Source organism: Schistocerca serialis, chromosome 7 (assembly GCF_023864345.2).
Source record: "Schistocerca serialis cubense isolate TAMUIC-IGC-003099 chromosome 7, iqSchSeri2.2, whole genome shotgun sequence".
In the NCBI taxonomy this organism is placed as follows: domain Eukaryota; kingdom Metazoa; phylum Arthropoda; class Insecta; order Orthoptera; family Acrididae; genus Schistocerca; species Schistocerca serialis.
This window is the reverse complement of record NC_064644.1, coordinates 603,309,678-603,336,569: the sequence shown is the minus strand read 5'-3', so window position 1 is coordinate 603,336,569 and position 26,892 is coordinate 603,309,678. Positions and strand designations below refer to the sequence as shown.

The window sequence follows — 26,892 nt, the reverse complement described above, 5'->3', positions numbered from 1 at the left end:
CCAAGAGCTACGCCACAGGCATCTGTTACAATTGTTCATTGAATAGGATTGTAGCTCATTTGTGGCAGCAGGAAATAAGCTGTAGTGAAAAGGACCTTCCATAGATGGTCGCAGGTCCCATAAGTACTGTATGGCTCGTATCACGTTGTGTGGGGCCCGGCTAGCTCAGTCGGTCGAGCATGAGACTCTTAATCTCAGGGTCGTGGGTTCGAGCCCCACGCTGGGCGGGCGCAAAATTTTGTGTCTACGCGGATGCAACCTGCGCCCCTCTCGTGAGCCTTGCGTAATGAACGTAACGGGTTAAGACGATGCCTAGCTTCGTATTAATATCAGAGGAATGGTTTCCGAAACTGAAAGTAACTCTGAAATGAAATAAATGTGTTGTTTTGGAATTTTAGGTGTACATCGATATCGTGTGAGATGTGTAGGAAAGCAGCAGCTGTGCTAACTAAATACAAATAATGGTCGCTAATGCGGTGCGTTTCCAGCTGAAGGGCTCCGATTCACTAGTCCATAAGAATAAAGTACCAGAAAAGTGCGCTAGGCGGCGCCTCCTTAGCTCAGTGGCAGAGCGCTGGTCTAGTAAACCAGAGGTTGTGAGTTCGATCCTCACAGGAGGCATATGAATTTTGTAACAGCCCCTTCTACCTTTGCCCTTTCGAAAAAAGCGGTCAAGAATAAAAAGAATTATGAATGGGTGCGGTATTTAAGAAATGCTCTCGCAAATGAATAGTGCGAATGCTGCTATTAAAGTAGGCACCAGAAACTGCTGCTTTTGGCAGTCTCTGGAGAATGCCGACGTGAAATACTTAGTCCTTGTGATGTATTTTCTACCCCTGGTAGGGACCCTCGCGGTTGTCGTCGTCGTCGTCGTCGTCGTCGGCGCCGCCGCCGCTTTGGTAATAGCGGCAAGTCGCCATTGTATGACATAGGGTGACGTACCCTCTGCAACCGACTGAGATGGCAGTAAGCGATTGAAGCTGATTTGCAACCTCTTGCTTGATCAGCGTCATAAGGGCTTGAATGTAACTTGCGATGGGACACAGCAAGAAGTAGCTTCGCATTTTTAGTACTGAAATTGGAGAATTGCGTCAAAGATGGGAAATTCATTCCGGCAAGCGTACAAATGGCGAAAATGAGGTGTGTGTGGGGAAGCACATTACGCCAGTGACCGTGTGGCCTAATGGATAAGGCGTCGGACTTCGGATCCGAAGATTGCAGGTTCGAATCCTGTCACGGTCGACTTTTTCCAGTTCTGCAAAAGATGCATGCTGTTTCACTGTGTTGTTTGAGTACTACAAAACTAGTTGAAAGTTGCTGCTGTCCGCTTCCTGGCTGCAAACCGGCGTCTACCTGAAGCACAAGCAAGACAGGGGGTTCTGTAGCGAAATTTTCGGCAAAGTGCCGATCAGGAGAGTTTTTGTTGGAACTACTGCGTCTGATTCAGGACCCAAGAGCTACGCCACAGGCATCTGTTACAATTGTTCATTGAATAGGATTGTAGCTCATTTGTGGCAGCAGGAAATAAGCTGTAGTGAAAAGGACCTTCCATAGATGGTCGCAGGTCCCATAAGTACTGTATGGCTCGTAACACTTTGTGTGGGGCCCGGCTAGCTCAGTCGGTCGAGCATGAGACTCTTAATCTCAGGGTCGTGGGTTCGAGCCCCACGCTGGGCGGGCGCAAAATTTTGTGTCTACGCGGATGCAACCTGCGCCCCTCTCGTGAGCCTTGCGTAATGAACGTAACGGGTTAAGACGATGCCTAGCTTCGTATTAATATCAGAGGAATGGTTTCCGAAACTGAAAGTAACTCTGAAATGAAATAAATGTGTTGTTTTGGAATTTTAGGTGTACATCGATATCGTGTGAGATGTGTAGGAAAGCAGCAGCTGTGCTAACTAAATACAAATAATGGTCGCTAATGCGGTGCGTTTCCAGCTGAAGGGCTCCGATTCACTAGTCCATAAGAATAAAGTACCAGAAAAGTGCTCAGTGGCAGAGCGCTGGTCTAGTAAACCAGAGGTTGTGAGTTCGATCCTCACAGGAGGCAAATGAATTTTGTAACAGCCCCTTCTACCTTTGCCCTTTCGAAAAAAGCGGTCAAGAATAAAAAGAATTATGAATGGGTGCGGTATTTAAGAAATGCTCTCGCAAATGAATAGTGCGAATGCTGCTATTAAAGTAGGCACCAGAAACTGCTGCTTTTGGCAGTCTGTGGAGAATGCCGACGTGAAATACTTAGTCCTTGTGATGTATTTTCTACCCCTGGTAGGGACCCTCGCGGTTGTCGTCGTCGTCGTCGTCGTCGTCGGCGCCGCCGCCGCTTTGGTAATAGCGGCAAGTCGCCATTGTATGACATAGGGTGACGTACCCTCTGCAACCGACTGAGATGGCAGTAAGCGATTGAAGCTGATTTGCAACCTCTTGCTTGATCAGCGTCATAAGGGCTTGAATGTAACTTGCGATGGGACACAGCAAGAAGTAGCTTCGCATTTTTAGTACTGAAATTGGAGAATTGCGTCAAAGATGGGAAATTCATTCCGGCAAGCGTACAAATGGCGAAAATGAGGTGTGTGTGGGGAAGCACATTGCGCCAGTGACCGTGTGGCCTAATGGATAAGGCGTCGGACTTCGGATCCGAAGATTGCAGGTTCGAATCCTGTCACGGTCGACTTTTTCCAGTTCTGCAAAAGATGCATGCTGTTTCACTGTGTTGTTTGAGTACTACAAAACTAGTTGAAAGTTGCTGCTGTCCGCTTCCTGGCTGCAAACCGGCGTCTACCTGAAGCACAAGCACGACAGGGGGTTCTGTAGCGAAATTTTCGGCAAAGTGCCGATCAGGAGAGTTTTTGTTGGAACTACTGCGTCTGATTCAGGACCCAAGAGCTACGCCACAGGCATCTGTTACAATTGTTCATTGAATAGGATTGTAGCTCATTTGTGGCAGCAGGAAATAAGCTGTAGTGAAAAGGACCTTCCATAGATGGTCGCAGGTCCCATAAGTACTGTATGGCTCGTATCACGTTGTGTGGGGCCCGGCTAGCTCAGTCGGTCGAGCATGAGACTCTTAATCTCAGGGTCGTGGGTTCGAGCCCCACGCTGGGCGGGCGCAAAATTTTGTGTCTACGCGGATGCAACCTGCGCCCCTCTCGTGAGCCTTGCGTAATGAACGTAACGGGTTAAGACGATGCCTAGCTTCGTATTAATATCAGAGGAATGGTTTCCGAAACTGAAAGTAACTCTGAAATGAAATAAATGTGTTGTTTTGGAATTTTAGGTGTACATCGATATCGTGTGAGATGTGTAGGAAAGCAGCAGCTGTGCTAACTAAATACAAATAATGGTCGCTAATGCGGTGCGTTTCCAGCTGAAGGGCTCCGATTCACTAGTCCATAAGAATAAAGTACCAGAAAAGTGCGCTAGGCGGCGCCTCCTTAGCTCAGTGGCAGAGCGCTGGTCTAGTAAACCAGAGGTTGTGAGTTCGATCCTCACAGGAGGCAAATGAATTTTGTAACAGCCCCTTCTACCTTTGCCCTTTCGAAAAAAGCGGTCAAGAATAAAAAGAATTATGAATGGGTGCGGTATTTAAGAAATGCTCTCGCAAATGAATAGTGCGAATGCTGCTATTAAAGTAGGCACCAGAAACTGCTGCTTTTGGCAGTCTCTGGAGAATGCCGACGTGAAATACTTAGTCCTTGTGATGTATTTTCTACCCCTGGTAGGGACCCTCGCGGTTGTCGTCGTCGTCGTCGTCGTCGGCGCCGCCGCCGCTTTGGTAATAGCGGCAAGTCGCCATTGTATGACATAGGGTGACGTACCCTCTGCAACCGACTGAGATGGCAGTAAGCGATTGAAGCTGATTTGCAACCTCTTGCTTGATCAGCGTCATAAGGGCTTGAATGTAACTTGCGATGGGACACAGCAAGAAGTAGCTTCGCATTTTTAGTACTGAAATTGGAGAATTGCGTCAAAGATGGGAAATTCATTCCGGCAAGCGTACAAATGGCGAAAATGAGGTGTGTGTGGGGAAGCACATTGCGCCAGTGACCGTGTGGCCTAATGGATAAGGCGTCGGACTTCGGATCCGAAGATTGCAGGTTCGAATCCTGTCACGGTCGACTTTTTCCAGTTCTGCAAAAGATGCATGCTGTTTCACTGTGTTGTTTGAGTACTACAAAACTAGTTGAAAGTTGCTGCTGTCCGCTTCCTGGCTGCAAACCGGCGTCTACCTGAAGCACAAGCAAGACAGGGGGTTCTGTAGCGAAATTTTCGGCAAAGTGCCGATCAGGAGAGTTTTTGTTGGAACTACTGCGTCTGATTCAGGACCCAAGAGCTACGCCACAGGCATCTGTTACAATTGTTCATTGAATAGGATTGTAGCTCATTTGTGGCAGCAGGAAATAAGCTGTAGTGAAAAGGACCTTCCATAGATGGTCGCAGGTCCCATAAGTACTGTATGGCTCGTATCACGTTGTGTGGGGCCCGGCTAGCTCAGTCGGTCGAGCATGAGACTCTTAATCTCAGGGTCGTGGGTTCGAGCCCCACGCTGGGCGGGCGCAAAATTTTGTGTCTACGCGGATGCAACCTGCGCCCCTCTCGTGAGCCTTGCGTAATGAACGTAACGGGTTAAGACGATGCCTAGCTTCGTATTAATATCAGAGGAATGGTTTCCGAAACTGAAAGTAACTCTGAAATGAAATAAATGTGTTGTTTTGGAATTTTAGGTGTACATCGATATCGTGTGAGATGTGTAGGAAAGCAGCAGCTGTGCTAACTAAATACAAATAATGGTCGCTAATGCGGTGCGTTTCCAGCTGAAGGGCTCCGATTCACTAGTCCATAAGAATAAAGTACCAGAAAAGTGCGCTAGGCGGCGCCTCCTTAGCTCAGTGGCAGAGCGCTGGTCTAGTAAACCAGAGGTTGTGAGTTCGATCCTCACAGGAGGCAAATGAATTTTGTAACAGCCCCTTCTACCTTTGCCCTTTCGAAAAAAGCGGTCAAGAATAAAAAGAATTATGAATGGGTGCGGTATTTAAGAAATGCTCTCGCAAATGAATAGTGCGAATGCTGCTATTAAAGTAGGCACCAGAAACTGCTGCTTTTGGCAGTCTCTGGAGAATGCCGACGTGAAATACTTAGTCCTTGTGATGTATTTTCTACCCCTGGTAGGGACCCTCGCGGTTGTCGTCGTCGTCGTCGTCGTCGGCGCCGCCGCCGCTTTGGTAATAGCGGCAAGTCGCCATTGTATGACATAGGGTGACGTACCCTCTGCAACCGACTGAGATGGCAGTAAGCGATTGAAGCTGATTTGCAACCTCTTGCTTGATCAGCGTCATAAGGGCTTGAATGTAACTTGCGATGGGACACAGCAAGAAGTAGCTTCGCATTTTTAGTACTGAAATTGGAGAATTGCGTCAAAGATGGGAAATTCATTCCGGCAAGCGTACAAATGGCGAAAATGAGGTGTGTGTGGGGAAGCACATTGCGCCAGTGACCGTGTGGCCTAATGGATAAGGCGTCGGACTTCGGATCCGAAGATTGCAGGTTCGAATCCTGTCACGGTCGACTTTTTCCAGTTCTGCAAAAGATGCATGCTGTTTCACTGTGTTGTTTGAGTACTACAAAACTAGTTGAAAGTTGCTGCTGTCCGCTTCCTGGCTGCAAACCGGCGTCTACCTGAAGCACAAGCAAGACAGGGGGTTCTGTAGCGAAATTTTCGGCAAAGTGCCGATCAGGAGAGTTTTTGTTGGAACTACTGCGTCTGATTCAGGACCCAAGAGCTACGCCACAGGCATCTGTTACAATTGTTCATTGAATAGGATTGTAGCTCATTTGTGGCAGCAGGAAATAAGCTGTAGTGAAAAGGACCTTCCATAGATGGTCGCAGGTCCCATAAGTACTGTATGGCTCGTATCACGTTGTGTGGGGCCCGGCTAGCTCAGTCGGTCGAGCATGAGACTCTTAATCTCAGGGTCGTGGGTTCGAGCCCCACGCTGGGCGGGCGCAAAATTTTGTGTCTACGCGGATGCAACCTGCGCCCCTCTCGTGAGCTTTGCGTAATGAACGTAACGGGTTACGACGATGCCTAGCTTCGTATGAATATCAGAGGAATGGTTTTTGAAGCTGAAAGTAACTCTGAAATGAAATAAATGTGTTGTATTTGGAATTTTAGGTGTACATCGATATCGTGTGAGATGTGTAGGAAAGCAGCAGCTGTGCTAACTAAATACAAATAATGGTCGCTAATGCGGTGCGTTTCCAGCTGAAGGGCTCCGATTCACTACTCCATAAGAATAAAGTACCCGAAAAATGCACCAGGCGGCGCCTCCTTAGCTCAGTGGCAGAGCGCTGGTCTAGTAAACCAGAGGTCGTGAGTTCGATCCTCACAGGAGGCAAACGAATTTTGTAACAGCCCCTTCTACCGTAGCCCTTTCGAAAAAAGCGGTCAAGAATAAAAAAAATTATGAATGGGTGCGGTATTTAAGAAATGCTCTCGCAAATGAAAAGTGCGAATGGTGCTATTAAAGTAGGCACCAGAAACTGCTGCTTTTGGCAGTCTCTGGAGAATGCCGACGTGAAATACTTAGTTCTTGTGAAGTATTTTCTACCCCTGGTAGAGACCCTCGCGGTTGTCGTCGTCGTCGGCGCCGCCGCCGCCTTGGTAATAGCGGCAACTCGCCTTTGTATGACATAGGGTGAGGTACCTTCTGCAACCGACTGAGATGGCAGTAAGCGATTGAAGCTGATTTGCAACCTCTTGTTTGATCAGCGTCATAAGGGCTTGAATGTAACTTGCGATGGGACACAGCAAGAAGTAGCATGGCATTTATAGTACTGAAATTGGAGATGGAGAATTGCGTCAAAGATGGGAAATTCATTCCGGCAAGCGTACAAATGGCGAAAATGAGGTGTGTGTGGGGAAGCAGATTGCGCCAGTGACCGTGTGGTCTAATGGATAAGGCGTCGGACTTCGGATCCGAAGATTGCAGGTTCGAATCCTGTCACGGTCGACTTTTTCCAGTTCTGCAAAAGATGCATGCTGTTTTGCTGTGTTGTTTGAGTACTACAAAACTAGTTGAAAGTTGCTGCTGTCCGCTTCCTGGCTGCAAACCGGCGTCTACCTGAAGCACAAGCAAGACAAGGGGGTTCTGTAGCGAAATTTTCGGCACTGTTTCGATCAGGAGAGTTTTTGTTGGAACTACTGCGTCTGATTCAGGACCCAAGAGCTACGCCACAGGCGTCTGCGCACAGTCGAGCATGTGTGTTGAATAACGGTGCTGATAGCCACGTATCATTTCAAGTAGATTTGATTCCTTTCGGACACAATTTTTCATTGAATAGGATTGTAGCTCATTTGTGGCAGCAGGAAATAAGCTGTAGTGAAAAGGACCTTTCATAGATGGTCGCAGGTCCCATAAGTATTGTATGGCTCGTAATGCGTTGTGTGGAGCCCGGCTAGCTCAGTCGGTAGAGCATGAGACTCTTAATCTCAGGGTCGTGGGTTCGAGCCCCACGCTGGGCGGCGCGAAATTTTGTGTCTACGCGGATGCAACCTGCGCCCCTCTCGTGAGCTTTGCGTAATGAACGTAACGGGTTACGACGATGCCTAGCTTCGTATGAATATCAGAGGAATGGTTTTTGAAGCTGAAAGTAACTCTGAAATGAAATAAATGTGTTGTATTTGGAATTTTAGGTGTACATCGATATCGTGTGAGATGTGTAGGAAAGCAGCAGCTGTGCTAACTAAATACAAATAATGGTCGCTAATGCGGTGCGTTTCCAGCTGAAGGGCTCCGATTCACTACTCCATAAGAATAAAGTACCCGAAAAATGCACCAGGCGGCGCCTCCTTAGCTCAGTGGCAGAGCGCTGGTCTAGTAAACCAGAGGTCGTGAGTTCGATCCTCACAGGAGGCAAACGAATTTTGTAACAGCCCCTTCTACCGTAGCCCTTTCGAAAAAAGCGGTCAAGAATAAAAAAAATTATGAATGGGTGCGGTATTTAAGAAATGCTCTCGCAAATGAAAAGTGCGAATGGTGCTATTAAAGTAGGCACCAGAAACTGCTGCTTTTGGCAGTCTCTGGAGAATGCCGACGTGAAATACTTAGTTCTTGTGAAGTATTTTCTACCCCTGGTAGAGACCCTCGCGGTTGTCGTCGTCGTCGTCGGCGCCGCCGCCGCCTTGGTAATAGCGGCAACTCGCCTTTGTATGACATAGGGTGAGGTACCTTCTGCAACCGACTGAGATGGCAGTAAGCGATTGAAGCTGATTTGCAACCTCTTGTTTGATCAGCGTCATAAGGGCTTGAATGTAACTTGCGATGGGACACAGCAAGAAGTAGCATCGCATTTATAGTACTGAAATTGGAGATGGAGAATTGCGTCAAAGATGGGAAATTCATTCCGGCAAGCGTACAAATGGCGAAAATGAGGTGTGTGTGGGGAAGCAGATTGCGCCAGTGACCGTGTGGCCTAATGGATAAGGCGTCGGACTTCGGATCCGAAGATTGCAGGTTCGAATCCTGTCACGGTCGACTTTTTCCAGTTCTGCAAAAGATGCATGCTGTTTTGCTGTGTTGTTTGAGTACTACAAAACTAGTTGAAAGTTGCTGCTGTCCGCTTCCTGGCTGCAAACCGGCGTCTACCTGAAGCACAAGCAAGACAAGGGGGTTCTGTAGCGAAATTTTCGGCACTGTTTCGATCAGGAGAGTTTTTGTTGGAACTACTGCGTCTGATTCAGGACCCAAGAGCTACGCCACAGGCGTCTGCGCACAGTCGAGCATGTGTGTTGAATAACGGTGCTGATAGCCACGTATCATTTCAAGTAGATTTGATTCCTTTCGGACACAATTTTTCATTGAATAGGATTGTAGCTCATTTGTGGCAGCAGGAAATAAGCTGTAGTGAAAAGGACCTTTCATAGATGGTCGCAGGTCCCATAAGTATTGTATGGCTCGTAATGCGTTGTGTGGAGCCCGGCTAGCTCAGTCGGTAGAGCATGAGACTCTTAATCTCAGGGTCGTGGGTTCGAGCCCCACGCTGGGCGGCGCGAAATTTTGTGTCTACGCGGATGCAACCTGCGCCCCTCTCGTGAGCTTTGCGTAATGAACGTAACGGGTTACGACGATGCCTAGCTTCGTATGAATATCAGAGGAATGGTTTTTGAAGCTGAAAGTAACTCTGAAATGAAATAAATGTGTTGTATTTGGAATTTTAGGTGTACATCGATATCGTGTGAGATGTGTAGGAAAGCAGCAGCTGTGCTAACTAAATACAAATAATGGTCGCTAATGCGGTGCGTTTCCAGCTGAAGGGCTCCGATTCACTACTCCATAAGAATAAAGTACCCGAAAAATGCACCAGGCGGCGCCTCCTTAGCTCAGTGGCAGAGCGCTGGTCTAGTAAACCAGAGGTCGTGAGTTCGATCCTCACAGGAGGCAAACGAATTTTGTAACAGCCCCTTCTACCGTAGCCCTTTCGAAAAAAGCGGTCAAGAATAAAAAAAATTATGAATGGGTGCGGTATTTAAGAAATGCTCTCGCAAATGAAAAGTGCGAATGGTGCTATTAAAGTAGGCACCAGAAACTGCTGCTTTTGGCAGTCTCTGGAGAATGCCGACGTGAAATACTTAGTTCTTGTGAAGTATTTTCTACCCCTGGTAGAGACCCTCGCGGTTGTCGTCGTCGTCGTCGGCGCCGCCGCCGCCTTGGTAATAGCGGCAACTCGCCTTTGTATGACATAGGGTGAGGTACCTTCTGCAACCGACTGAGATGGCAGTAAGCGATTGAAGCTGATTTGCAACCTCTTGTTTGATCAGCGTCATAAGGGCTTGAATGTAACTTGCGATGGGACACAGCAAGAAGTAGCATCGCATTTATAGTACTGAAATTGGAGATGGAGAATTGCGTCAAAGATGGGAAATTCATTCCGGCAAGCGTACAAATGGCGAAAATGAGGTGTGTGTGGGGAAGCAGATTGCGCCAGTGACCGTGTGGCCTAATGGATAAGGCGTCGGACTTCGGATCCGAAGATTGCAGGTTCGAATCCTGTCACGGTCGACTTTTTCCAGTTCTGCAAAAGATGCATGCTGTTTTGCTGTGTTGTTTGAGTACTACAAAACTAGTTGAAAGTTGCTGCTGTCCGCTTCCTGGCTGCAAACCGGCGTCTACCTGAAGCACAAGCAAGACAAGGGGGTTCTGTAGCGAAATTTTCGGCACTGTTTCGATCAGGAGAGTTTTTGTTGGAACTACTGCGTCTGATTCAGGACCCAAGAGCTACGCCACAGGCGTCTGCGCACAGTCGAGCATGTGTGTTGAATAACGGTGCTGATAGCCACGTATCATTTCAAGTAGATTTGATTCCTTTCGGACACAATTTTTCATTGAATAGGATTGTAGCTCATTTGTGGCAGCAGGAAATAAGCTGTAGTGAAAAGGACCTTTCATAGATGGTCGCAGGTCCCATAAGTATTGTATGGCTCGTAATGCGTTGTGTGGAGCCCGGCTAGCTCAGTCGGTAGAGCATGAGACTCTTAATCTCAGGGTCGTGGGTTCGAGCCCCACGCTGGGCGGCGCGAAATTTTGTGTCTACGCGGATGCAACCTGCGCCCCTCTCGTGAGCTTTGCGTAATGAACGTAACGGGTTACGACGATGCCTAGCTTCGTATGAATATCAGAGGAATGGTTTTTGAAGCTGAAAGTAACTCTGAAATGAAATAAATGTGTTGTATTTGGAATTTTAGGTGTACATCGATATCGTGTGAGATGTGTAGGAAAGCAGCAGCTGTGCTAACTAAATACAAATAATGGTCGCTAATGCGGTGCGTTTCCAGCTGAAGGGCTCCGATTCACTACTCCATAAGAATAAAGTACCCGAAAAATGCACCAGGCGGCGCCTCCTTAGCTCAGTGGCAGAGCGCTGGTCTAGTAAACCAGAGGTCGTGAGTTCGATCCTCACAGGAGGCAAACGAATTTTGTAACAGCCCCTTCTACCGTAGCCCTTTCGAAAAAAGCGGTCAAGAATAAAAAAAATTATGAATGGGTGCGGTATTTAAGAAATGCTCTCGCAAATGAAAAGTGCGAATGGTGCTATTAAAGTAGGCACCAGAAACTGCTGCTTTTGGCAGTCTCTGGAGAATGCCGACGTGAAATACTTAGTTCTTGTGAAGTATTTTCTACCCCTGGTAGAGACCCTCGCGGTTGTCGTCGTCGTCGGCGCCGCCGCCGCCTTGGTAATAGCGGCAACTCGCCTTTGTATGACATAGGGTGAGGTACCTTCTGCAACCGACTGAGATGGCAGTAAGCGATTGAAGCTGATTTGCAACCTCTTGTTTGATCAGCGTCATAAGGGCTTGAATGTAACTTGCGATGGGACACAGCAAGAAGTAGCATCGCATTTATAGTACTGAAATTGGAGATGGAGAATTGCGTCAAAGATGGGAAATTCATTCCGGCAAGCGTACAAATGGCGAAAATGAGGTGTGTGTGGGGAAGCAGATTGCGCCAGTGACCGTGTGGCCTAATGGATAAGGCGTCGGACTTCGGATCCGAAGATTGCAGGTTCGAATCCTGTCACGGTCGACTTTTTCCAGTTCTGCAAAAGATGCATGCTGTTTTGCTGTGTTGTTTGAGTACTACAAAACTAGTTGAAAGTTGCTGCTGTCCGCTTCCTGGCTGCAAACCGGCGTCTACCTGAAGCACAAGCAAGACAAGGGGGTTCTGTAGCGAAATTTTCGGCACTGTTTCGATCAGGAGAGTTTTTGTTGGAACTACTGCGTCTGATTCAGGACCCAAGAGCTACGCCACAGGCGTCTGCGCACAGTCGAGCATGTGTGTTGAATAACGGTGCTGATAGCCACGTATCATTTCAAGTAGATTTGATTCCTTTCGGACACAATTTTTCATTGAATAGGATTGTAGCTCATTTGTGGCAGCAGGAAATAAGCTGTAGTGAAAAGGACCTTTCATAGATGGTCGCAGGTCCCATAAGTATTGTATGGCTCGTAATGCGTTGTGTGGAGCCCGGCTAGCTCAGTCGGTAGAGCATGAGACTCTTAATCTCAGGGTCGTGGGTTCGAGCCCCACGCTGGGCGGCGCGAAATTTTGTGTCTACGCGGATGCAACCTGCGCCCCTCTCGTGAGCTTTGCGTAATGAACGTAACGGGTTACGACGATGCCTAGCTTCGTATGAATATCAGAGGAATGGTTTTTGAAGCTGAAAGTAACTCTGAAATGAAATAAATGTGTTGTATTTGGAATTTTAGGTGTACATCGATATCGTGTGAGATGTGTAGGAAAGCAGCAGCTGTGCTAACTAAATACAAATAATGGTCGCTAATGCGGTGCGTTTCCAGCTGAAGGGCTCCGATTCACTACTCCATAAGAATAAAGTACCCGAAAAATGCACCAGGCGGCGCCTCCTTAGCTCAGTGGCAGAGCGCTGGTCTAGTAAACCAGAGGTCGTGAGTTCGATCCTCACAGGAGGCAAACGAATTTTGTAACAGCCCCTTCTACCGTAGCCCTTTCGAAAAAAGCGGTCAAGAATAAAAAAAATTATGAATGGGTGCGGTATTTAAGAAATGCTCTCGCAAATGAAAAGTGCGAATGGTGCTATTAAAGTAGGCACCAGAAACTGCTGCTTTTGGCAGTCTCTGGAGAATGCCGACGTGAAATACTTAGTTCTTGTGAAGTATTTTCTACCCCTGGTAGAGACCCTCGCGGTTGTCGTCGTCGTCGGCGCCGCCGCCGCCTTGGTAATAGCGGCAACTCGCCTTTGTATGACATAGGGTGAGGTACCTTCTGCAACCGACTGAGATGGCAGTAAGCGATTGAAGCTGATTTGCAATCTCTTGTTTGATCAGCGTCATAAGGGCTTGAATGTAACTTGCGATGGGACACAGCAAGAAGTAGCATCGCATTTATAGTACTGAAATTGGAGATGGAGAATTGCGTCAAAGATGGGAAATTCATTCCGGCAAGCGTACAAATGGCGAAAATGAGGTGTGTGTGGGGAAGCAGATTGCGCCAGTGACCGTGTGGCCTAATGGATAAGGCGTCGGACTTCGGATCCGAAGATTGCAGGTTCGAATCCTGTCACGGTCGACTTTTTCCAGTTCTGCAAAAGATGCATGCTGTTTTGCTGTGTTGTTTGAGTACTACAAAACTAGTTGAAAGTTGCTGCTGTCCGCTTCCTGGCTGCAAACCGGCGTCTACCTGAAGCACAAGCAAGACAAGGGGGTTCTGTAGCGAAATTTTCGGCACTGTTTCGATCAGGAGAGTTTTTGTTGGAACTACTGCGTCTGATTCAGGACCCAAGAGCTACGCCACAGGCGTCTGCGCACAGTCGAGCATGTGTGTTGAATAACGGTGCTGATAGCCACGTATCATTTCAAGTAGATTTGATTCCTTTCGGACACAATTTTTCATTGAATAGGATTGTAGCTCATTTGTGGCAGCAGGAAATAAGCTGTAGTGAAAAGGACCTTTCATAGATGGTCGCAGGTCCCATAAGTATTGTATGGCTCGTAATGCGTTGTGTGGAGCCCGGCTAGCTCAGTCGGTAGAGCATGAGACTCTTAATCTCAGGGTCGTGGGTTCGAGCCCCACGCTGGGCGGCGCGAAATTTTGTGTCTACGCGGATGCAACCTGCGCCCCTCTCGTGAGCTTTGCGTAATGAACGTAACGGGTTACGACGATGCCTAGCTTCGTATGAATATCAGAGGAATGGTTTTTGAAGCTGAAAGTAACTCTGAAATGAAATAAATGTGTTGTATTTGGAATTTTAGGTGTACATCGATATCGTGTGAGATGTGTAGGAAAGCAGCAGCTGTGCTAACTAAATACAAATAATGGTCGCTAATGCGGTGCGTTTCCAGCTGAAGGGCTCCGATTCACTACTCCATAAGAATAAAGTACCCGAAAAATGCACCAGGCGGCGCCTCCTTAGCTCAGTGGCAGAGCGCTGGTCTAGTAAACCAGAGGTCGTGAGTTCGATCCTCACAGGAGGCAAACGAATTTTGTAACAGCCCCTTCTACCGTAGCCCTTTCGAAAAAAGCGGTCAAGAATAAAAAAAATTATGAATGGGTGCGGTATTTAAGAAATGCTCTCGCAAATGAAAAGTGCGAATGGTGCTATTAAAGTAGGCACCAGAAACTGCTGCTTTTGGCAGTCTCTGGAGAATGCCGACGTGAAATACTTAGTTCTTGTGAAGTATTTTCTACCCCTGGTAGAGACCCTCGCGGTTGTCGTCGTCGTCGGCGCCGCCGCCGCCTTGGTAATAGCGGCAACTCGCCTTTGTATGACATAGGGTGAGGTACCTTCTGCAACCGACTGAGATGGCAGTAAGCGATTGAAGCTGATTTGCAACCTCTTGTTTGATCAGCGTCATAAGGGCTTGAATGTAACTTGCGATGGGACACAGCAAGAAGTAGCATCGCATTTATAGTACTGAAATTGGAGATGGAGAATTGCGTCAAAGATGGGAAATTCATTCCGGCAAGCGTACAAATGGCGAAAATGAGGTGTGTGTGGGGAAGCAGATTGCGCCAGTGACCGTGTGGTCTAATGGATAAGGCGTCGGACTTCGGATCCGAAGATTGCAGGTTCGAATCCTGTCACGGTCGACTTTTTCCAGTTCTGCAAAAGATGCATGCTGTTTTGCTGTGTTGTTTGAGTACTACAAAACTAGTTGAAAGTTGCTGCTGTCCGCTTCCTGGCTGCAAACCGGCGTCTACCTGAAGCACAAGCAAGACAAGGGGGTTCTGTAGCGAAATTTTCGGCACTGTTTCGATCAGGAGAGTTTTTGTTGGAACTACTGCGTCTGATTCAGGACCCAAGAGCTACGCCACAGGCGTCTGCGCACAGTCGAGCATGTGTGTTGAATAACGGTGCTGATAGCCACGTATCATTTCAAGTAGATTTGATTCCTTTCGGACACAATTTTTCATTGAATAGGATTGTAGCTCATTTGTGGCAGCAGGAAATAAGCTGTAGTGAAAAGGACCTTTCATAGATGGTCGCAGGTCCCATAAGTATTGTATGGCTCGTAATGCGTTGTGTGGAGCCCGGCTAGCTCAGTCGGTAGAGCATGAGACTCTTAATCTCAGGGTCGTGGGTTCGAGCCCCACGCTGGGCGGCGCGAAATTTTGTGTCTACGCGGATGCAACCTGCGCCCCTCTCGTGAGCTTTGCGTAATGAACGTAACGGGTTACGACGATGCCTAGCTTCGTATGAATATCAGAGGAATGGTTTTTGAAGCTGAAAGTAACTCTGAAATGAAATAAATGTGTTGTATTTGGAATTTTAGGTGTACATCGATATCGTGTGAGATGTGTAGGAAAGCAGCAGCTGTGCTAACTAAATACAAATAATGGTCGCTAATGCGGTGCGTTTCCAGCTGAAGGGCTCCGATTCACTACTCCATAAGAATAAAGTACCCGAAAAATGCACCAGGCGGCGCCTCCTTAGCTCAGTGGCAGAGCGCTGGTCTAGTAAACCAGAGGTCGTGAGTTCGATCCTCACAGGAGGCAAACGAATTTTGTAACAGCCCCTTCTACCGTAGCCCTTTCGAAAAAAGCGGTCAAGAATAAAAAAAATTATGAATGGGTGCGGTATTTAAGAAATGCTCTCGCAAATGAAAAGTGCGAATGGTGCTATTAAAGTAGGCACCAGAAACTGCTGCTTTTGGCAGTCTCTGGAGAATGCCGACGTGAAATACTTAGTTCTTGTGAAGTATTTTCTACCCCTGGTAGAGACCCTCGCGGTTGTCGTCGTCGTCGTCGGCGCCGCCGCCGCCTTGGTAATAGCGGCAACTCGCCTTTGTATGACATAGGGTGAGGTACCTTCTGCAACCGACTGAGATGGCAGTAAGCGATTGAAGCTGATTTGCAACCTCTTGTTTGATCAGCGTCATAAGGGCTTGAATGTAACTTGCGATGGGACACAGCAAGAAGTAGCATCGCATTTATAGTACTGAAATTGGAGATGGAGAATTGCGTCAAAGATGGGAAATTCATTCCGGCAAGCGTACAAATGGCGAAAATGAGGTGTGTGTGGGGAAGCAGATTGCGCCAGTGACCGTGTGGCCTAATGGATAAGGCGTCGGACTTCGGATCCGAAGATTGCAGGTTCGAATCCTGTCACGGTCGACTTTTTCCAGTTCTGCAAAAGATGCATGCTGTTTTGCTGTGTTGTTTGAGTACTACAAAACTAGTTGAAAGTTGCTGCTGTCCGCTTCCTGGCTGCAAACCGGCGTCTACCTGAAGCACAAGCAAGACAAGGGGGTTCTGTAGCGAAATTTTCGGCACTGTTTCGATCAGGAGAGTTTTTGTTGGAACTACTGCGTCTGATTCAGGACCCAAGAGCTACGCCACAGGCGTCTGCGCACAGTCGAGCATGTGTGTTGAATAACGGTGCTGATAGCCACGTATCATTTCAAGTAGATTTGATTCCTTTCGGACACAATTTTTCATTGAATAGGATTGTAGCTCATTTGTGGCAGCAGGAAATAAGCTGTAGTGAAAAGGACCTTTCATAGATGGTCGCAGGTCCCATAAGTATTGTATGGCTCGTAATGCGTTGTGTGGAGCCCGGCTAGCTCAGTCGGTAGAGCATGAGACTCTTAATCTCAGGGTCGTGGGTTCGAGCCCCACGCTGGGCGGCGCGAAATTTTGTGTCTACGCGGATGCAACCTGCGCCCCTCTCGTGAGCTTTGCGTAATGAACGTAACGGGTTACGACGATGCCTAGCTTCGTATGAATATCAGAGGAATGGTTTTTGAAGCTGAAAGTAACTCTGAAATGAAATAAATGTGTTGTATTTGGAATTTTAGGTGTACATCGATATCGTGTGAGATGTGTAGGAAAGCAGCAGCTGTGCTAACTAAATACAAATAATGGTCGCTAATGCGGTGCGTTTCCAGCTGAAGGGCTCCGATTCACTACTCCATAAGAATAAAGTACCCGAAAAATGCACCAGGCGGCGCCTCCTTAGCTCAGTGGCAGAGCGCTGGTCTAGTAAACCAGAGGTCGTGAGTTCGATCCTCACAGGAGGCAAACGAATTTTGTAACAGCCCCTTCTACCGTAGCCCTTTCGAAAAAAGCGGTCAAGAATAAAAAAAATTATGAATGGGTGCGGTATTTAAGAAATGCTCTCGCAAATGAAAAGTGCGAATGGTGCTATTAAAGTAGGCACCAGAAACTGCTGCTTTTGGCAGTCTCTGGAGAATGCCGACGTGAAATACTTAGTTCTTGTGAAGTATTTTCTACCCCTGGTAGAGACCCTCGCGGTTGTCGTCGTCGTCGTCGGCGCCGCCGCCGCCTTGGTAATAGCGGCAACTCGCCTTTGTATGACATAGGGTGAGGTACCTTCTGCAACCGACTGAGATGGCAGTAAGCGATTGAAGCTGATTTGCAACCTCTTGTTTGATCAGCGTCATAAGGGCTTGAATGTAACTTGCGATGGGACACAGCAAGAAGTAGCATCGCATTTATAGTACTGAAATTGGAGATGGAGAATTGCGTCAAAGATGGGAAATTCATTCCGGCAAGCGTACAAATGGCGAAAATGAGGTGTGTGTGGGGAAGCAGATTGCGCCAGTGACCGTGTGGCCTAATGGATAAGGCGTCGGACTTCGGATCCGAAGATTGCAGGTTCGAATCCTGTCACGGTCGACTTTTTCCAGTTCTGCAAAAGATGCATGCTGTTTTGCTGTGTTGTTTGAGTACTACAAAACTAGTTGAAAGTTGCTGCTGTCCGCTTCCTGGCTGCAAACCGGCGTCTACCTGAAGCACAAGCAAGACAAGGGGGTTCTGTAGCGAAATTTTCGGCACTGTTTCGATCAGGAGAGTTTTTGTTGGAACTACTGCGTCTGATTCAGGACCCAAGAGCTACGCCACAGGCGTCTGCGCACAGTCGAGCATGTGTGTTGAATAACGGTGCTGATAGCCACGTATCATTTCAAGTAGATTTGATTCCTTTCGGACACAATTTTTCATTGAATAGGATTGTAGCTCATTTGTGGCAGCAGGAAATAAGCTGTAGTGAAAAGGACCTTTCATAGATGGTCGCAGGTCCCATAAGTATTGTATGGCTCGTAATGCGTTGTGTGGAGCCCGGCTAGCTCAGTCGGTAGAGCATGAGACTCTTAATCTCAGGGTCGTGGGTTCGAGCCCCACGCTGGGCGGCGCGAAATTTTGTGTCTACGCGGATGCAACCTGCGCCCCTCTCGTGAGCTTTGCGTAATGAACGTAACGGGTTACGACGATGCCTAGCTTCGTATGAATATCAGAGGAATGGTTTTTGAAGCTGAAAGTAACTCTGAAATGAAATAAATGTGTTGTATTTGGAATTTTAGGTGTACATCGATATCGTGTGAGATGTGTAGGAAAGCAGCAGCTGTGCTAACTAAATACAAATAATGGTCGCTAATGCGGTGCGTTTCCAGCTGAAGGGCTCCGATTCACTACTCCATAAGAATAAAGTACCCGAAAAATGCACCAGGCGGCGCCTCCTTAGCTCAGTGGCAGAGCGCTGGTCTAGTAAACCAGAGGTCGTGAGTTCGATCCTCACAGGAGGCAAACGAATTTTGTAACAGCCCCTTCTACCGTAGCCCTTTCGAAAAAAGCGGTCAAGAATAAAAAAAATTATGAATGGGTGCGGTATTTAAGAAATGCTCTCGCAAATGAAAAGTGCGAATGGTGCTATTAAAGTAGGCACCAGAAACTGCTGCTTTTGGCAGTCTCTGGAGAATGCCGACGTGAAATACTTAGTTCTTGTGAAGTATTTTCTACCCCTGGTAGAGACCCTCGCGGTTGTCGTCGTCGTCGTCGGCGCCGCCGCCGCCTTGGTAATAGCGGCAACTCGCCTTTGTATGACATAGGGTGAGGTACCTTCTGCAACCGACTGAGATGGCAGTAAGCGATTGAAGCTGATTTGCAACCTCTTGTTTGATCAGCGTCATAAGGGCTTGAATGTAACTTGCGATGGGACACAGCAAGAAGTAGCATCGCATTTATAGTACTGAAATTGGAGATGGAGAATTGCGTCAAAGATGGGAAATTCATTCCGGCAAGCGTACAAATGGCGAAAATGAGGTGTGTGTGGGGAAGCAGATTGCGCCAGTGACCGTGTGGCCTAATGGATAAGGCGTCGGACTTCGGATCCGAAGATTGCAGGTTCGAATCCTGTCACGGTCGACTTTTTCCAGTTCTGCAAAAGATGCATGCTGTTTTGCTGTGTTGTTTGAGTACTACAAAACTAGTTGAAAGTTGCTGCTGTCCGCTTCCTGGCTGCAAACCGGCGTCTACCTGAAGCACAAGCAAGACAAGGGGGTTCTGTAGCGAAATTTTCGGCACTGTTTCGATCAGGAGAGTTTTTGTTGGAACTACTGCGTCTGATTCAGGACCCAAGAGCTACGCCACAGGCGTCTGCGCACAGTCGAGCATGTGTGTTGAATAACGGTGCTGATAGCCACGTATCATTTCAAGTAGATTTGATTCCTTTCGGACACAATTTTTCATTGAATAGGATTGTAGCTCATTTGTGGCAGCAGGAAATAAGCTGTAGTGAAAAGGACCTTTCATAGATGGTCGCAGGTCCCATAAGTATTGTATGGCTCGTAATGCGTTGTGTGGAGCCCGGCTAGCTCAGTCGGTAGAGCATGAGACTCTTAATCTCAGGGTCGTGGGTTCGAGCCCCACGCTGGGCGGCGCGAAATTTTGTGTCTACGCGGATGCAACCTGCGCCCCTCTCGTGAGCTTTGCGTAATGAACGTAACGGGTTACGACGATGCCTAGCTTCGTATGAATATCAGAGGAATGGTTTTTGAAGCTGAAAGTAACTCTGAAATGAAATAAATGTGTTGTATTTGGAATTTTAGGTGTACATCGATATCGTGTGAGATGTGTAGGAAAGCAGCAGCTGTGCTAACTAAATACAAATAATGGTCGCTAATGCGGTGCGTTTCCAGCTGAAGGGCTCCGATTCACTACTCCATAAGAATAAAGTACCCGAAAAATGCACCAGGCGGCGCCTCCTTAGCTCAGTGGCAGAGCGCTGGTCTAGTAAACCAGAGGTCGTGAGTTCGATCCTCACAGGAGGCAAACGAATTTTGTAACAGCCCCTTCTACCGTAGCCCTTTCGAAAAAAGCGGTCAAGAATAAAAAAAATTATGAATGGGTGCGGTATTTAAGAAATGCTCTCGCAAATGAAAAGTGCGAATGGTGCTATTAAAGTAGGCACCAGAAACTGCTGCTTTTGGCAGTCTCTGGAGAATGCCGACGTGAAATACTTAGTTCTTGTGAAGTATTTTCTACCCCTGGTAGAGACCCTCGCGGTTGTCGTCGTCGTCGTCGGCGCCGCCGCCGCCTTGGTAATAGCGGCAACTCGCCTTTGTATGACATAGGGTGAGGTACCTTCTGCAACCGACTGAGATGGCAGTAAGCGATTGAAGCTGATTTGCAACCTCTTGTTTGATCAGCGTCATAAGGGCTTGAATGTAACTTGCGATGGGACACAGCAAGAAGTAGCATCGCATTTATAGTACTGAAATTGGAGATGGAGAATTGCGTCAAAGATGGGAAATTCATTCCGGCAAGCGTACAAATGGCGAAAATGAGGTGTGTGTGGGGAAGCAGATTGCGCCAGTGACCGTGTGGCCTAATGGATAAGGCGTCGGACTTCGGATCCGAAGATTGCAGGTTCGAATCCTGTCACGGTCGACTTTTTCCAGTTCTGCAAAAGATGCATGCTGTTTTGCTGTGTTGTTTGAGTACTACAAAACTAGTTGAAAGTTGCTGCTGTCCGCTTCCTGGCTGCAAACCGGCGTCTACCTGAAGCACAAGCAAGACAAGGGGGTTCTGTAGCGAAATTTTCGGCACTGTTTCGATCAGGAGAGTTTTTGTTGGAACTACTGCGTCTGATTCAGGACCCAAGAGCTACGCCACAGGCGTCTGCGCACAGTCGAGCATGTGTGTTGAATAACGGTGCTGATAGCCACGTATCATTTCAAGTAGATTTGATTCCTTTCGGACACAATTTTTCATTGAATAGGATTGTAGCTCATTTGTGGCAGCAGGAAATAAGCTGTAGTGAAAAGGACCTTTCATAGATGGTCGCAGGTCCCATAAGTATTGTATGGCTCGTAATGCGTTGTGTGGAGCCCGGCTAGCTCAGTCGGTAGAGCATGAGACTCTTAATCTCAGGGTCGTGGGTTCGAGCCCCACGCTGGGCGGCGCGAAATTTTGTGTCTACGCGGATGCAACCTGCGCCCCTCTCGTGAGCTTTGCGTAATGAACGTAACGGGTTACGACGATGCCTAGCTTCGTATGAATATCAGAGGAATGGTTTTTGAAGCTGAAAGTAACTCTGAAATGAAATAAATGTGTTGTATTTGGAATTTTAGGTGTACATCGATATCGTGTGAGATGTGTAGGAAAGCAGCAGCTGTGCTAACTAAATACAAATAATGGTCGCTAATGCGGTGCGTTTCCAGCTGAAGGGCTCCGATTCACTACTCCATAAGAATAAAGTACCCGAAAAATGCACCAGGCGGCGCCTCCTTAGCTCAGTGGCAGAGCGCTGGTCTAGTAAACCAGAGGTCGTGAGTTCGATCCTCACAGGAGGCAAACGAATTTTGTAACAGCCCCTTCTACCGTAGCCCTTTCGAAAAAAGCGGTCAAGAATAAAAAAAATTATGAATGGGTGCGGTATTTAAGAAATGCTCTCGCAAATGAAAAGTGCGAATGGTGCTATTAAAGTAGGCACCAGAAACTGCTGCTTTTGGCAGTCTCTGGAGAATGCCGACGTGAAATACTTAGTTCTTGTGAAGTATTTTCTACCCCTGGTAGAGACCCTCGCGGTTGTCGTCGTCGTCGGCGCCGCCGCCGCCTTGGTAATAGCGGCAACTCGCCTTTGTATGACATAGGGTGAGGTACCTTCTGCAACCGACTGAGATGGCAGTAAGCGATTGAAGCTGATTTGCAACCTCTTGTTTGATCAGCGTCATAAGGGCTTGAATGTAACTTGCGATGGGACACAGCAAGAAGTAGCATCGCATTTATAGTACTGAAATTGGAGATGGAGAATTGCGTCAAAGATGGGAAATTCATTCCGGCAAGCGTACAAATGGCGAAAATGAGGTGTGTGTGGGGAAGCAGATTGCGCCAGTGACCGTGTGGCCTAATGGATAAGGCGTCGGACTTCGGATCCGAAGATTGCAGGTTCGAATCCTGTCACGGTCGACTTTTTCCAGTTCTGCAAAAGATGCATGCTGTTTTGCTGTGTTGTTTGAGTACTACAAAACTAGTTGAAAGTTGCTGCTGTCCGCTTCCTGGCTGCAAACCGGCGTCTACCTGAAGCACAAGCAAGACAAGGGGGTTCTGTAGCGAAATTTTCGGCACTGTTTCGATCAGGAGAGTTTTTGTTGGAACTACTGCGTCTGATTCAGGACCCAAGAGCTACGCCACAGGCGTCTGCGCACAGTCGAGCATGTGTGTTGAATAACGGTGCTGATAGCCACGTATCATTTCAAGTAGATTTGATTCCTTTCGGACACAATTTTTCATTGAATAGGATTGTAGCTCATTTGTGGCAGCAGGAAATAAGCTGTAGTGAAAAGGACCTTTCATAGATGGTCGCAGGTCCCATAAGTATTGTATGGCTCGTAATGCGTTGTGTGGAGCCCGGCTAGCTCAGTCGGTAGAGCATGAGACTCTTAATCTCAGGGTCGTGGGTTCGAGCCCCACGCTGGGCGGCGCGAAATTTTGTGTCTACGCGGATGCAACCTGCGCCCCTCTCGTGAGCTTTGCGTAATGAACGTAACGGGTTACGACGATGCCTAGCTTCGTATGAATATCAGAGGAATGGTTTTTGAAGCTGAAAGTAACTCTGAAATGAAATAAATGTGTTGTATTTGGAATTTTAGGTGTACATCGATATCGTGTGAGATGTGTAGGAAAGCAGCAGCTGTGCTAACTAAATACAAATAATGGTCGCTAATGCGGTGCGTTTCCAGCTGAAGGGCTCCGATTCACTACTCCATAAGAATAAAGTACCCGAAAAATGCACCAGGCGGCGCCTCCTTAGCTCAGTGGCAGAGCGCTGGTCTAGTAAACCAGAGGTCGTGAGTTCGATCCTCACAGGAGGCAAACGAATTTTGTAACAGCCCCTTCTACCGTAGCCCTTTCGAAAAAAGCGGTCAAGAATAAAAAAAATTATGAATGGGTGCGGTATTTAAGAAATGCTCTCGCAAATGAAAAGTGCGAATGGTGCTATTAAAGTAGGCACCAGAAACTGCTGCTTTTGGCAGTCTCTGGAGAATGCCGACGTGAAATACTTAGTTCTTGTGAAGTATTTTCTACCCCTGGTAGAGACCCTCGCGGTTGTCGTCGTCGTCGGCGCCGCCGCCGCCTTGGTAATAGCGGCAACTCGCCTTTGTATGACATAGGGTGAGGTACCTTCTGCAACCGACTGAGATGGCAGTAAGCGATTGAAGCTGATTTGCAACCTCTTGTTTGATCAGCGTCATAAGGGCTTGAATGTAACTTGCGATGGGACACAGCAAGAAGTAGCATCGCATTTATAGTACTGAAATTGGAGATGGAGAATTGCGTCAAAGATGGGAAATTCATTCCGGCAAGCGTACAAATGGCGAAAATGAGGTGTGTGTGGGGAAGCAGATTGCGCCAGTGACCGTGTGGTCTAATGGATAAGGCGTCGGACTTCGGATCCGAAGATTGCAGGTTCGAATCCTGTCACGGTCGACTTTTTCCAGTTCTGCAAAAGATGCATGCTGTTTTGCTGTGTTGTTTGAGTACTACAAAACTAGTTGAAAGTTGCTGCTGTCCGCTTCCTGGCTGCAAACCGGCGTCTACCTGAAGCACAAGCAAGACAAGGGGGTTCTGTAGCGAAATTTTCGGCACTGTTTCGATCAGGAGAGTTTTTGTTGGAACTACTGCGTCTGATTCAGGACCCAAGAGCTACGCCACAGGCGTCTGCGCACAGTCGAGCATGTGTGTTGAATAACGGTGCTGATAGCCACGTATCATTTCAAGTAGATTTGATTCCTTTCGGACACAATTTTTCATTGAATAGGATTGTAGCTCATTTGTGGCAGCAGGAAATAAGCTGTAGTGAAAAGGACCTTTCATAGATGGTCGCAGGTCCCATAAGTATTGTATGGCTCGTAATGCGTTGTGTGGAGCCCGGCTAGCTCAGTCGGTAGAGCATGAGACTCTTAATCTCAGGGTCGTGGGTTCGAGCCCCACGCTGGGCGGCGCGAAATTTTGTGTCTACGCGGATGCAACCTGCGCCCCTCTCGTGAGCTTTGCGTAATGAACGTAACGGGTTACGACGATGCCTAGCTTCGTATGAATATCAGAGGAATGGTTTTTGAAGCTGAAAGTAACTCTGAAATGAAATAAATGTGTTGTATTTGGAATTTTAGGTGTACATCGATATCGTGTGAGATGTGTAGGAAAGCAGCAGCTGTGCTAACTAAATACAAATAATGGTCGCTAATGCGGTGCGTTTCCAGCTGAAGGGCTCCGATTCACTACTCCATAAGAATAAAGTACCCGAAAAATGCACCAGGCGGCGCCTCCTTAGCTCAGTGGCAGAGCGCTGGTCTAGTAAACCAGAGGTCGTGAGTTCGATCCTCACAGGAGGCAAACGAATTTTGTAACAGCCCCTTCTACCGTAGCCCTTTCGAAAAAAGCGGTCAAGAATAAAAAAAATTATGAATGGGTGCGGTATTTAAGAAATGCTCTCGCAAATGAAAAGTGCGAATGGTGCTATTAAAGTAGGCACCAGAAACTGCTGCTTTTGGCAGTCTCTGGAGAATGCCGACGTGAAATACTTAGTTCTTGTGAAGTATTTTCTACCCCTGGTAGAGACCCTCGCGGTTGTCGTCGTCGTCGGCGCCGCCGCCGCCTTGGTAATAGCGGCAACTCGCCTTTGTATGACATAGGGTGAGGTACCTTCTGCAACCGACTGAGATGGCAGTAAGCGATTGAAGCTGATTTGCAACCTCTTGTTTGATCAGCGTCATAAGGGCTTGAATGTAACTTGCGATGGGACACAGCAAGAAGTAGCATCGCATTTATAGTACTGAAATTGGAGATGGAGAATTGCGTCAAAGATGGGAAATTCATTCCGGCAAGCGTACAAATGGCGAAAATGAGGTGTGTGTGGGGAAGCAGATTGCGCCAGTGACCGTGTGGTCTAATGGATAAGGCGTCGGACTTCGGATCCGAAGATTGCAGGTTCGAATCCTGTCACGGTCGACTTTTTCCAGTTCTGCAAAAGATGCATGCTGTTTTGCTGTGTTGTTTGAGTACTACAAAACTAGTTGAAAGTTGCTGCTGTCCGCTTCCTGGCTGCAAACCGGCGTCTACCTGAAGCACAAGCAAGACAAGGGGGTTCTGTAGCGAAATTTTCGGCACTGTTTCGATCAGGAGAGTTTTTGTTGGAACTACTGCGTCTGATTCAGGACCCAAGAGCTACGCCACAGGCGTCTGCGCACAGTCGAGCATGTGTGTTGAATAACGGTGCTGATAGCCACGTATCATTTCAAGTAGATTTGATTCCTTTCGGACACAATTTTTCATTGAATAGGATTGTAGCTCATTTGTGGCAGCAGGAAATAAGCTGTAGTGAAAAGGACCTTTCATAGATGGTCGCAGGTCCCATAAGTATTGTATGGCTCGTAATGCGTTGTGTGGAGCCCGGCTAGCTCAGTCGGTAGAGCATGAGACTCTTAATCTCAGGGTCGTGGGTTCGAGCCCCACGCTGGGCGGCGCGAAATTTTGTGTCTACGCGGATGCAACCTGCGCCCCTCTCGTGAGCTTTGCGTAATGAACGTAACGGGTTACGACGATGCCTAGCTTCGTATGAATATCAGAGGAATGGTTTTTGAAGCTGAAAGTAACTCTGAAATGAAATAAATGTGTTGTATTTGGAATTTTAGGTGTACATCGATATCGTGTGAGATGTGTAGGAAAGCAGCAGCTGTGCTAACTAAATACAAATAATGGTCGCTAATGCGGTGCGTTTCCAGCTGAAGGGCTCCGATTCACTACTCCATAAGAATAAAGTACCCGAAAAATGCACCAGGCGGCGCCTCCTTAGCTCAGTGGCAGAGCGCTGGTCTAGTAAACCAGAGGTCGTGAGTTCGATCCTCACAGGAGGCAAACGAATTTTGTAACAGCCCCTTCTACCGTAGCCCTTTCGAAAAAAGCGGTCAAGAATAAAAAAAATTATGAATGGGTGCGGTATTTAAGAAATGCTCTCGCAAATGAAAAGTGCGAATGGTGCTATTAAAGTAGGCACCAGAAACTGCTGCTTTTGGCAGTCTCTGGAGAATGCCGACGTGAAATACTTAGTTCTTGTGAAGTATTTTCTACCCCTGGTAGAGACCCTCGCGGTTGTCGTCGTCGTCGTCGGCGCCGCCGCCGCCTTGGTAATAGCGGCAACTCGCCTTTGTATGACATAGGGTGAGGTACCTTCTGCAACCGACTGAGATGGCAGTAAGCGATTGAAGCTGATTTGCAACCTCTTGTTTGATCAGCGTCATAAGGGCTTGAATGTAACTTGCGATGGGACACAGCAAGAAGTAGCATCGCATTTATAGTACTGAAATTGGAGATGGAGAATTGCGTCAAAGATGGGAAATTCATTCCGGCAAGCGTACAAATGGCGAAAATGAGGTGTGTGTGGGGAAGCAGATTGCGCCAGTGACCGTGTGGCCTAATGGATAAGGCGTCGGACTTCGGATCCGAAGATTGCAGGTTCGAATCCTGTCACGGTCGACTTTTTCCAGTTCTGCAAAAGATGCATGCTGTTTTGCTGTGTTGTTTGAGTACTACAAAACTAGTTGAAAGTTGCTGCTGTCCGCTT

At 47.6% G+C, this 26,892-nt stretch overlaps 53 non-coding genes across 53 annotated transcripts; all 53 read left to right on the top strand.

The window, feature by feature from the left end:
* The first annotated feature begins 154 nt into the window (after positions 1-154).
* On the top strand, positions 155-227 carry Trnak-cuu (transfer RNA lysine (anticodon CUU)). Its single transcript has one exon. It is a non-coding gene; the product is annotated as a tRNA-Lys (tRNA).
* A 322-nt stretch (positions 228-549) lies between these two features.
* Trnat-agu (transfer RNA threonine (anticodon AGU)) lies at positions 550-621 on the top strand. The gene has a single exon. It is a non-coding gene; the product is annotated as a tRNA-Thr (tRNA).
* A 548-nt stretch (positions 622-1,169) lies between these two features.
* Positions 1,170-1,242, top strand: Trnar-ucg (transfer RNA arginine (anticodon UCG)). The gene has a single exon. It is a non-coding gene; the product is annotated as a tRNA-Arg (tRNA).
* Positions 1,243-1,604: 362 nt separating this feature from the next.
* Positions 1,605-1,677, top strand: Trnak-cuu (transfer RNA lysine (anticodon CUU)). Its single transcript has one exon. It is a non-coding gene; the product is annotated as a tRNA-Lys (tRNA).
* Positions 1,678-2,598: 921 nt separating this feature from the next.
* Positions 2,599-2,671, top strand: Trnar-ucg (transfer RNA arginine (anticodon UCG)). The gene has a single exon. It is a non-coding gene; the product is annotated as a tRNA-Arg (tRNA).
* Positions 2,672-3,033: 362 nt separating this feature from the next.
* On the top strand, positions 3,034-3,106 carry Trnak-cuu (transfer RNA lysine (anticodon CUU)). Its single transcript has one exon. It is a non-coding gene; the product is annotated as a tRNA-Lys (tRNA).
* Positions 3,107-3,428: 322 nt separating this feature from the next.
* Positions 3,429-3,500, top strand: Trnat-agu (transfer RNA threonine (anticodon AGU)). The gene has a single exon. It is a non-coding gene; the product is annotated as a tRNA-Thr (tRNA).
* Positions 3,501-4,045: 545 nt separating this feature from the next.
* On the top strand, positions 4,046-4,118 carry Trnar-ucg (transfer RNA arginine (anticodon UCG)). Its single transcript has one exon. It is a non-coding gene; the product is annotated as a tRNA-Arg (tRNA).
* Positions 4,119-4,480: 362 nt separating this feature from the next.
* Positions 4,481-4,553, top strand: Trnak-cuu (transfer RNA lysine (anticodon CUU)). Its single transcript has one exon. It is a non-coding gene; the product is annotated as a tRNA-Lys (tRNA).
* Positions 4,554-4,875: 322 nt separating this feature from the next.
* Positions 4,876-4,947, top strand: Trnat-agu (transfer RNA threonine (anticodon AGU)). Its single transcript has one exon. It is a non-coding gene; the product is annotated as a tRNA-Thr (tRNA).
* A 545-nt stretch (positions 4,948-5,492) lies between these two features.
* Trnar-ucg (transfer RNA arginine (anticodon UCG)) lies at positions 5,493-5,565 on the top strand. Its single transcript has one exon. It is a non-coding gene; the product is annotated as a tRNA-Arg (tRNA).
* A 362-nt stretch (positions 5,566-5,927) lies between these two features.
* Positions 5,928-6,000, top strand: Trnak-cuu (transfer RNA lysine (anticodon CUU)). The gene has a single exon. It is a non-coding gene; the product is annotated as a tRNA-Lys (tRNA).
* A 323-nt stretch (positions 6,001-6,323) lies between these two features.
* Positions 6,324-6,395, top strand: Trnat-agu (transfer RNA threonine (anticodon AGU)). The gene has a single exon. It is a non-coding gene; the product is annotated as a tRNA-Thr (tRNA).
* Positions 6,396-6,937: 542 nt separating this feature from the next.
* On the top strand, positions 6,938-7,010 carry Trnar-ucg (transfer RNA arginine (anticodon UCG)). The gene has a single exon. It is a non-coding gene; the product is annotated as a tRNA-Arg (tRNA).
* A 439-nt stretch (positions 7,011-7,449) lies between these two features.
* On the top strand, positions 7,450-7,522 carry Trnak-cuu (transfer RNA lysine (anticodon CUU)). The gene has a single exon. It is a non-coding gene; the product is annotated as a tRNA-Lys (tRNA).
* Positions 7,523-7,844: 322 nt separating this feature from the next.
* Trnat-agu (transfer RNA threonine (anticodon AGU)) lies at positions 7,845-7,916 on the top strand. The gene has a single exon. It is a non-coding gene; the product is annotated as a tRNA-Thr (tRNA).
* Positions 7,917-8,461: 545 nt separating this feature from the next.
* On the top strand, positions 8,462-8,534 carry Trnar-ucg (transfer RNA arginine (anticodon UCG)). Its single transcript has one exon. It is a non-coding gene; the product is annotated as a tRNA-Arg (tRNA).
* A 439-nt stretch (positions 8,535-8,973) lies between these two features.
* On the top strand, positions 8,974-9,046 carry Trnak-cuu (transfer RNA lysine (anticodon CUU)). The gene has a single exon. It is a non-coding gene; the product is annotated as a tRNA-Lys (tRNA).
* Positions 9,047-9,368: 322 nt separating this feature from the next.
* On the top strand, positions 9,369-9,440 carry Trnat-agu (transfer RNA threonine (anticodon AGU)). The gene has a single exon. It is a non-coding gene; the product is annotated as a tRNA-Thr (tRNA).
* A 545-nt stretch (positions 9,441-9,985) lies between these two features.
* Trnar-ucg (transfer RNA arginine (anticodon UCG)) lies at positions 9,986-10,058 on the top strand. Its single transcript has one exon. It is a non-coding gene; the product is annotated as a tRNA-Arg (tRNA).
* A 439-nt stretch (positions 10,059-10,497) lies between these two features.
* Trnak-cuu (transfer RNA lysine (anticodon CUU)) lies at positions 10,498-10,570 on the top strand. Its single transcript has one exon. It is a non-coding gene; the product is annotated as a tRNA-Lys (tRNA).
* A 322-nt stretch (positions 10,571-10,892) lies between these two features.
* On the top strand, positions 10,893-10,964 carry Trnat-agu (transfer RNA threonine (anticodon AGU)). The gene has a single exon. It is a non-coding gene; the product is annotated as a tRNA-Thr (tRNA).
* Positions 10,965-11,506: 542 nt separating this feature from the next.
* Positions 11,507-11,579, top strand: Trnar-ucg (transfer RNA arginine (anticodon UCG)). Its single transcript has one exon. It is a non-coding gene; the product is annotated as a tRNA-Arg (tRNA).
* A 439-nt stretch (positions 11,580-12,018) lies between these two features.
* On the top strand, positions 12,019-12,091 carry Trnak-cuu (transfer RNA lysine (anticodon CUU)). Its single transcript has one exon. It is a non-coding gene; the product is annotated as a tRNA-Lys (tRNA).
* A 322-nt stretch (positions 12,092-12,413) lies between these two features.
* Positions 12,414-12,485, top strand: Trnat-agu (transfer RNA threonine (anticodon AGU)). The gene has a single exon. It is a non-coding gene; the product is annotated as a tRNA-Thr (tRNA).
* Positions 12,486-13,027: 542 nt separating this feature from the next.
* On the top strand, positions 13,028-13,100 carry Trnar-ucg (transfer RNA arginine (anticodon UCG)). The gene has a single exon. It is a non-coding gene; the product is annotated as a tRNA-Arg (tRNA).
* A 439-nt stretch (positions 13,101-13,539) lies between these two features.
* Trnak-cuu (transfer RNA lysine (anticodon CUU)) lies at positions 13,540-13,612 on the top strand. The gene has a single exon. It is a non-coding gene; the product is annotated as a tRNA-Lys (tRNA).
* Positions 13,613-13,934: 322 nt separating this feature from the next.
* Positions 13,935-14,006, top strand: Trnat-agu (transfer RNA threonine (anticodon AGU)). Its single transcript has one exon. It is a non-coding gene; the product is annotated as a tRNA-Thr (tRNA).
* Positions 14,007-14,548: 542 nt separating this feature from the next.
* Trnar-ucg (transfer RNA arginine (anticodon UCG)) lies at positions 14,549-14,621 on the top strand. The gene has a single exon. It is a non-coding gene; the product is annotated as a tRNA-Arg (tRNA).
* A 439-nt stretch (positions 14,622-15,060) lies between these two features.
* Trnak-cuu (transfer RNA lysine (anticodon CUU)) lies at positions 15,061-15,133 on the top strand. The gene has a single exon. It is a non-coding gene; the product is annotated as a tRNA-Lys (tRNA).
* A 322-nt stretch (positions 15,134-15,455) lies between these two features.
* Trnat-agu (transfer RNA threonine (anticodon AGU)) lies at positions 15,456-15,527 on the top strand. Its single transcript has one exon. It is a non-coding gene; the product is annotated as a tRNA-Thr (tRNA).
* Positions 15,528-16,072: 545 nt separating this feature from the next.
* Trnar-ucg (transfer RNA arginine (anticodon UCG)) lies at positions 16,073-16,145 on the top strand. The gene has a single exon. It is a non-coding gene; the product is annotated as a tRNA-Arg (tRNA).
* Positions 16,146-16,584: 439 nt separating this feature from the next.
* Trnak-cuu (transfer RNA lysine (anticodon CUU)) lies at positions 16,585-16,657 on the top strand. Its single transcript has one exon. It is a non-coding gene; the product is annotated as a tRNA-Lys (tRNA).
* A 322-nt stretch (positions 16,658-16,979) lies between these two features.
* Trnat-agu (transfer RNA threonine (anticodon AGU)) lies at positions 16,980-17,051 on the top strand. The gene has a single exon. It is a non-coding gene; the product is annotated as a tRNA-Thr (tRNA).
* Positions 17,052-17,596: 545 nt separating this feature from the next.
* Positions 17,597-17,669, top strand: Trnar-ucg (transfer RNA arginine (anticodon UCG)). The gene has a single exon. It is a non-coding gene; the product is annotated as a tRNA-Arg (tRNA).
* Positions 17,670-18,108: 439 nt separating this feature from the next.
* On the top strand, positions 18,109-18,181 carry Trnak-cuu (transfer RNA lysine (anticodon CUU)). Its single transcript has one exon. It is a non-coding gene; the product is annotated as a tRNA-Lys (tRNA).
* A 322-nt stretch (positions 18,182-18,503) lies between these two features.
* Positions 18,504-18,575, top strand: Trnat-agu (transfer RNA threonine (anticodon AGU)). Its single transcript has one exon. It is a non-coding gene; the product is annotated as a tRNA-Thr (tRNA).
* A 545-nt stretch (positions 18,576-19,120) lies between these two features.
* On the top strand, positions 19,121-19,193 carry Trnar-ucg (transfer RNA arginine (anticodon UCG)). The gene has a single exon. It is a non-coding gene; the product is annotated as a tRNA-Arg (tRNA).
* A 439-nt stretch (positions 19,194-19,632) lies between these two features.
* On the top strand, positions 19,633-19,705 carry Trnak-cuu (transfer RNA lysine (anticodon CUU)). Its single transcript has one exon. It is a non-coding gene; the product is annotated as a tRNA-Lys (tRNA).
* A 322-nt stretch (positions 19,706-20,027) lies between these two features.
* Trnat-agu (transfer RNA threonine (anticodon AGU)) lies at positions 20,028-20,099 on the top strand. Its single transcript has one exon. It is a non-coding gene; the product is annotated as a tRNA-Thr (tRNA).
* A 545-nt stretch (positions 20,100-20,644) lies between these two features.
* Positions 20,645-20,717, top strand: Trnar-ucg (transfer RNA arginine (anticodon UCG)). Its single transcript has one exon. It is a non-coding gene; the product is annotated as a tRNA-Arg (tRNA).
* A 439-nt stretch (positions 20,718-21,156) lies between these two features.
* Positions 21,157-21,229, top strand: Trnak-cuu (transfer RNA lysine (anticodon CUU)). The gene has a single exon. It is a non-coding gene; the product is annotated as a tRNA-Lys (tRNA).
* A 322-nt stretch (positions 21,230-21,551) lies between these two features.
* Positions 21,552-21,623, top strand: Trnat-agu (transfer RNA threonine (anticodon AGU)). Its single transcript has one exon. It is a non-coding gene; the product is annotated as a tRNA-Thr (tRNA).
* Positions 21,624-22,165: 542 nt separating this feature from the next.
* Trnar-ucg (transfer RNA arginine (anticodon UCG)) lies at positions 22,166-22,238 on the top strand. The gene has a single exon. It is a non-coding gene; the product is annotated as a tRNA-Arg (tRNA).
* Positions 22,239-22,677: 439 nt separating this feature from the next.
* On the top strand, positions 22,678-22,750 carry Trnak-cuu (transfer RNA lysine (anticodon CUU)). The gene has a single exon. It is a non-coding gene; the product is annotated as a tRNA-Lys (tRNA).
* Positions 22,751-23,072: 322 nt separating this feature from the next.
* Trnat-agu (transfer RNA threonine (anticodon AGU)) lies at positions 23,073-23,144 on the top strand. The gene has a single exon. It is a non-coding gene; the product is annotated as a tRNA-Thr (tRNA).
* Positions 23,145-23,686: 542 nt separating this feature from the next.
* On the top strand, positions 23,687-23,759 carry Trnar-ucg (transfer RNA arginine (anticodon UCG)). Its single transcript has one exon. It is a non-coding gene; the product is annotated as a tRNA-Arg (tRNA).
* Positions 23,760-24,198: 439 nt separating this feature from the next.
* Trnak-cuu (transfer RNA lysine (anticodon CUU)) lies at positions 24,199-24,271 on the top strand. The gene has a single exon. It is a non-coding gene; the product is annotated as a tRNA-Lys (tRNA).
* A 322-nt stretch (positions 24,272-24,593) lies between these two features.
* Positions 24,594-24,665, top strand: Trnat-agu (transfer RNA threonine (anticodon AGU)). Its single transcript has one exon. It is a non-coding gene; the product is annotated as a tRNA-Thr (tRNA).
* A 542-nt stretch (positions 24,666-25,207) lies between these two features.
* On the top strand, positions 25,208-25,280 carry Trnar-ucg (transfer RNA arginine (anticodon UCG)). The gene has a single exon. It is a non-coding gene; the product is annotated as a tRNA-Arg (tRNA).
* A 439-nt stretch (positions 25,281-25,719) lies between these two features.
* On the top strand, positions 25,720-25,792 carry Trnak-cuu (transfer RNA lysine (anticodon CUU)). The gene has a single exon. It is a non-coding gene; the product is annotated as a tRNA-Lys (tRNA).
* Positions 25,793-26,114: 322 nt separating this feature from the next.
* Positions 26,115-26,186, top strand: Trnat-agu (transfer RNA threonine (anticodon AGU)). Its single transcript has one exon. It is a non-coding gene; the product is annotated as a tRNA-Thr (tRNA).
* A 545-nt stretch (positions 26,187-26,731) lies between these two features.
* On the top strand, positions 26,732-26,804 carry Trnar-ucg (transfer RNA arginine (anticodon UCG)). The gene has a single exon. It is a non-coding gene; the product is annotated as a tRNA-Arg (tRNA).
* The last annotated feature ends 88 nt before the right edge of the window (positions 26,805-26,892 follow it).